The following is a 6,825-nucleotide window of genomic DNA, read 5'->3' on the forward strand; positions in this document are numbered from 1 at the left end:
CGTTGCCGGGGCAGGGCCAGTCTTGGGTAGTAACGCGTTACTAGTAACGCGTTACTGTAACTTCGTTACTTTTTTGGTAACTTGTAACTGTAACGAGTTACTTTTTAAAAATGTAACTTGTAACTGTGGTTCTATTACTTTTTTCTGAGGTAACGATGAAAGTAACGACGTTACTTTTGTCGTTACCTTCCAGTGTTTTATGAATAATATATCACTGAACGAGGTGCAATTTAGCAATTCCTTGCACTTTCCATATCGTCTATTCTGACATTTCGAGTGTCAAGTTGGCCTTGCACAAAGTTGTGAATACGTTCTTTCTCGCGAGTCACGACCCGAATATAGCCACGTGTAGATTTTATGAAAAAATATCTAGTTATCTTCACGCACGCGCTTGTACTTTGTGCCTGAACACTTACATCTTAGTGTCTTGAAGCACTACTTATGTTGTGGTTTTTCTTTCTTCTGTGCAAACACTTTTTAATCGAATGAATCAACCGTAAAAAAAAAAAAAAATACACGTGAAGGGCACTGCGCATGTCTCGTATTTTGATTAGCTCCACTACTCCGCACTGCGCATGTTTCGTATTTTGATTTGCGCCACTACTCTAGCGTAGAAACTTTCAAACACTAACTTCGAGAAGCAACTGCTGCTAAGTTACAATATTAAGTAAAAAGCGTACTTTTTAATTTTATGCAATAAAACGTTGTGAAGGGCGTTTTCTAGTTTTTTCTACATTTTTTTGTGTTATAGAAAAGTAACTGAAAAGTAACGTCGTTACTTCTTAAAAGTAACTGTAACTGTAACGAGTTACTCTTTTGTTGCAGTAACTGTAACGGTAACTTCGCTACTTTTCTCTCAAAGTAACTGTAACTGTAACGAATTACTTTTTAAAAGTAACTTACCCATGACTGGGCAGGGCTGGGGCCGCACCGGAGAAGGAGGAGGGGCGACGTTTTGGCCGGCCGTCATGTGGGTACCGAGCTGGAACAAAAACTCCCGGGCAGTAGGGCACGGAGGAAGGATGGAGCGTTTCCTTGCGGTCGGTTCAAGGTCTGCTCCCGGCGTGGCGGGGACAGTGACATTATTGCGGTGGCGCTTTGCTGAACATTTTATGTCCCTTCTTGAGCCTCTCTGCATAGCACTCACAGTATGCAAAGATTGCCCTTTTTCTCATTATTCTACTCTCTCCTATTCCCCTTTTCATCCCCTTCCCTAATCCACCAGGTAGTGACTCGCCCCATCAACGGAGGCCCACAATCTCCTGGTGTCCACCCTTTCCCGTCACCCCATAAATAAACAAACAATAAACAACAAGCAGCGTCAGACAGAGAGTTTAAATGTGTTTCTTCCACCGTGATCTCAATCAACCCCGGACAATCCAAGAGAAGGAGAAGCGATGTTGTGTTCGTCACCGGCTATCCTGTAGGCTTCAATAATCTCTCGACCGAGCTTGTTCTTGTGTCTCCCGATTATGCTTATCTGGATATTATCAAAGTGTAGCCCGACGTGGCTATGTCAGAACCAGCCGAGTAGCGTTGTCCACCTTCAGGCGGATTTCGCCTCTGGATTGGTATCAGCGGGATAAAATCATTTTACAGCTTTTTTTCTAAGTAGTGACTATTGGCCACGTAGGCTACCAAAGCGTCGGTGTGGTAGGCTTTCCAAGATTAGCCAAACTGGGATTAATTCTGCTTTCATCAATGGAAATGAGAGTAATGTTAGGTTGTCCGTTGTTCGGAAAGGGGAAACAAAAATGTCCTAGAAAAATACCGACCAATATCTGCATTGCCAACACTCTCAAAAAATATTTGAAAGCGTGATAAGCTTTAGATTGCAAATGTTTTTTTTTTCTTTGTACAAAATACAACGTAATCACTGGGTCCCAATATGGTTTTCAGAGAAACAAATCGACTGAACTTGCGCTCACGAATAATAAACTACAGAATCATAACCAACATTGAAAATAAACTATATACTTCCAGATTTGAGCAAGGCCTTTGATTCAATACAAGACAATATTTTACTATCAAAACTTCAGACTTGCGGTGTACGTGGCGTAGCGTCTGAGCTAACTAATCAAGTCCTACCTCCGGAATCGTAAACAGTTCGTACATGTAAATAACGCCGCTTCTGAGCACTTAGAAATGAAACACGGAGTGACCCAGGGCTTCATACTGGGCCCACTACTTTTTCTCATATTGTCCCGGATGACAAGTGACGAGGCGGCGAAGGACTGAGTAAACTGAACGTTTAATGGGGCGAACTTGTGCCCAAAAATAAAAGGAGAAAGAAAGATAATAACCGCGTCGCGGGTGTCGAAGGCGGCGAAGCAGTACGATCGAACGCTGAGGCGAAACTGACTCCGCTCGCCTTGCGGAATCCCTTATGTACACCCTCGTGGGTTTCTGGATCGTTCGGCGTAGAAGGTTCGGCGTGTAGAACATTCTGACCTCGAACAAGCCCCAACATGGTTCTCGAATTTACCAGAACATTACTTTACAGAGTCAACAAAAACGCGCCTCCGCAGCCAGGAATCGAACCCTGGCTTTCAGTGTGGAAAGCACGCGCGATAACCGTTAAACCACGAACGCGCTGCCTTCTTGGTCAGCTGCGCTCGCGGCAATATATATAAGTGATATAACAGATATTCCAAATTCTCCACATATGGTGATGTACGCTGACGATACCAATGTTTTCTTCTGCAGCACTACAAAAGTGTCCTTAGAACAACAAGTAAATGATTATCTTCGAAAACTTTCAGAGTGGCTGGAAACAAACACGCTTAAACTAAATGTGGACAAAAGAAAGTACATTATATTTGGACCTATCAATAAGCACGACAATAGTGTAATACATCTGCAACATAATAGCACCCCCATATTTCAGGTTATAGAACAAAAGTTTATTGGCGTCTGGTTTAATGAAACACTTACTTGGACCACCCACGCGAACAAATTAAAAGGGGCCCTTTCGAGAACAATAGGCTGTATGTATAAAATAGTAAATTTATTACCAAAGTGGCTTATCGAAAAATTATATTACTCTTTGTTTTACTCAAAACTTTGTTATGGAATTATGGCATGGGAGACAACCACTTCCACTAATTATAGCAAATTAATTACTCTCCAAAAAAGTTTTGCGTATTTGAGAAAACTATCAAGAAAATATTCGTAATTTTTATAACAGTTTATATTTTACGAAACATAATATGCCTAAAGCGAACCAGATTGATTACTTTGAACGTATGCGGACAATATACAAAGAAAACCTTTATCAAATGGATGAATTGCCATCGCAAGATGCCCAAGGTCGGGACCCCCCCCCCCCCCCCCCCCCCCAAATTATGGAAAACAAAAACTAATCCGGTGCCTACATTACTAAACATTTTTGAAGGGCGAACTAATTTTACACTATCATTTTATAAATATAAAAGTAACATCAGACACACGCTTGAACCCAACGAGATATATTACGTGTAGTAGAAATTGAAAGTGACACTTTCGTTATGCGCCTGTCAGTGTTATAATGGCAAATGCGTTTGTTACATGGGTGTTACCTTTTGTGTACATACCCAGACAACACCCGACATCCTCAGGACGTCCTCGAAAGGTACAAACGTCCTCACGGTTTTCAAGACGTCCTCAGGACATCCTGAAAATGTCAGTCGCTAGATCATACTGGAAACATCCTTCCAAGGACTTGTTGAGGACGAGGGATACAAAGTTAGAGGTAATATACGTCCTCAATTTGATTGCGTTTAAAAAATAAATAAATGAAGTGGAGGTAGTATACACAGTTCACGTTCACTGCTCAACTAAATTTCACATACAAATTATTACAAGTGGTTGCGTAAGTTTAGGACATCTTTTAACTATAGTTTTGATCAAACAATTCTTTAATAAAAAGAGGACGCACTACAACTATTATTAGTTTTGTATTTGCGCAGTATTTCGGAATTCAGTTCCTTTGGCAACATTCAATCTAGATGGCGCAAGCTTCCGCCTACTACAAGGTGTACCGTTATGGCAATTATCCACCCATCCGAGAGACTCAAGCAAGCTAAGCCAAGCCAGGACAGAAATAGCCTCGAGGTTGATGATGGCTTGATAATGTGGATGCTTGGGCTAGTTGGTAATTCCTTCTTGGATGGAACAGCGAGGATACAGTCACACTCACAAGCACACAAGAAGGAAACAGACTCGCAGCGCCGATTAACAACTCAGTGATATATTTCTACTTCCTCATATCGTAATCTTCTTCTCCTTCGCCGTCAATGAGAACATTTTAAATTTTTAAACACCAGAAACCAAATAGCCAATAAACATTAATAAATGAATAATAAATAAATAACATCCAAAAAGAAATAAAACTTAAAAGAAATAATTTTTTTTAAGTTTAATTTTTTAATTATAATTTATTTTCATAAAAAAATAATTTTTAACTTTTTTAATTTTCTTAGTTTCATTTATTTGTAGCTGTCATTAATTTATTTATTATTCACTTATTAATGTTTATTGGCTATTTGGTTTCTTGTGTTTAATAATTTAAAATGTTCACATTAACGGCGACGGAGAAGATGATGACGATTTGAGAAAGAAGAAATATATCGCCGCGTTGTTAGTCAGCGCTGCGAGTCTGTATATCCGCGCTGTTCCATCCAAATTGATGATGATAGCAATGCAAGGCATTGACAAAGGTTAGTGTGTTTTTAAATGTAGTACTTGTTCGAAATGACGGAAAGCAATGAACGGCAATTGCGGCGGGAAAGATGCCGGCGCGTAAACAAATGCTTCGAGCTTTTCAACTGTGCGAAAGTAAACTCGGTAGCAAGGGTATCTTCCTCGCACGAACATTAATTGTGCTTTTTTTCTAGGCCATCTTAGTTTTCTGCTGTGACTGTCATCACAAACCAATGTTTTAGGAGCAGTGAAAGCAAATGTTGAGTGAGCAAACAAAGCTGACGTGGAGACCATCATCAAAGTATGGCTGCGCCACGCTGGAGAAAAACTGAAAAATCTGCAGTCAAAGGCCGGACATGTTCGACATGATGGTAAGTTTCTCACATTACCTGTTTTTATTATTAATGCCTATGGAATTGATTTCCTTGTTGTAGATCCCGCTGACTATTTGGACTAGTGCTGGCCAAGATGCGAAGCCAGACTGCACGTCTGGTGGAGACATTGAAAAAAGTCATGTATAACATTTGCTCTGCAATAAAGTATTTCTTGAAGAGTTACCTTTGTTTGCAATGATGAATGGCACGAACATGCTCATAGTTACAGGCTAAGAACATAGCGCAAAGAAATACGCAGAGGAGAAAGCCGACACTATAAATCTAGAATTAGTGTGTGAATTTCACTTTAAAATAGTGCACAAAAATGAATTTTTTTTTTTTTCTGCAGGCGGCTTTTGCAGGCATCTTCAGGTTCAAAATTCAGTTGGAGATAACCTAGAAACAATAAAGATGAAAGCATCCTAACAGCTCAGTGAACAGCTGCAGCTGCAGAGCATTGTCCAAAAGATGTACTAGAAAAATCCTTGGCTGCCCTCTTGAGGACGTTCTGAGGATGTCCTGAGGCCGGACAATAGGTCGTTTTTAGGATGTTTCCAGGATCATTTGAGGACATCCACAGGACATCATAATGTCCTCAAAAGGCTGTCCTGAGGACATCCTGGGGATGTCCAAGTGTTGTCTGGGTACCTTTTGTGAATTTTGCTTATTTTGTCATTTTGTAAGTATACATCAGTGATTACGAATCACTGACGTATGCATGATATACTTTGAGTGGCATTATCCAGCTAGGTTTATGATTTTTATCTAGCTAAATTTATAATTTTAATATTATATATTCATCTGAGAACAGATCAATCCCACGTTTAGATTGGTAAAATATTTTCTACGATATTGTGTCAAACGTATGCATGTTTGCTGCTACGTAGATATATGTATGTTGTTTACTTTCTTTACGTATATGGCAACTAATGCAAGTTGTGCTGTTATGCACTGCGTGGGGAGTAGAGGCCCAGTCAGGCGAAAATGCCTTTTGTCTCTATCTCCTCACGGCCCGTGAGAAACTAAATAAACTTCAAACCTCAAGCTTCAATATTGACGGTGAAGTTTTAAAAACGCGATGACTCCAAGCTTCCATCCTACACAATCAAACTTGCAGCCGTCGATTCGAACACGCAGCATCGAAATAGTCGTTCAAAACTGATAATCCTGACGCTGACGTCAAGGGTAGGAACTATTAGCGGCGAGATGCTTCGGTGGCGCCTTCGTTTGGTTACCTTTCGTGACGTCATTACCTTGTGTTCAACTAGTTCGATGGTGTTTGTATTGGGCAAGGTAGAAGCCTGAAATCATAGCGCTCTCAAAGCAACGCTGCCAACACCGTCAAAATTGAAGTTCTTACATTCCTCTTATGTCCGTTGATGAGACATCCTTTGCTGACGTCATAGTCAGCATTCGGCCAATTGTGGTGGGCCGACCACAGCGACGCTTTCGATCGCTCACGTCGCCAATAAAGCACGCCACTGAACGCGCCTGCACACTACGAGCCTCTTGCTTGAAAGTCTGTTATGCATGGCCGCTCGTGAGTTCACCTCTAGATACAGTGAACTAGAATATGGACCTTTCCAAAAAAGAGCGTGTGGCCAGTGCCATTTTGAGTGTTCGTACGTATGGCGCGTGTTTTGCTCGCTTTCCGAAGCGACGAACACGCACGTGCTGGACTGTGAAAATGGCACGCTGGACTGTGATTTTGTAAACATTGGAAAGGTCTATACTCTAGAAAATAACTTCGAAAATTGCTCGCTCTGCTCTT

The sequence above is a fragment of the Ixodes scapularis genome, unplaced genomic scaffold (genome assembly GCF_016920785.2).
Source record: "Ixodes scapularis isolate PalLabHiFi unplaced genomic scaffold, ASM1692078v2 PGA_scaffold1__304_contigs__length_218370807, whole genome shotgun sequence".
Taxonomy (NCBI): domain Eukaryota; kingdom Metazoa; phylum Arthropoda; class Arachnida; order Ixodida; family Ixodidae; genus Ixodes; species Ixodes scapularis.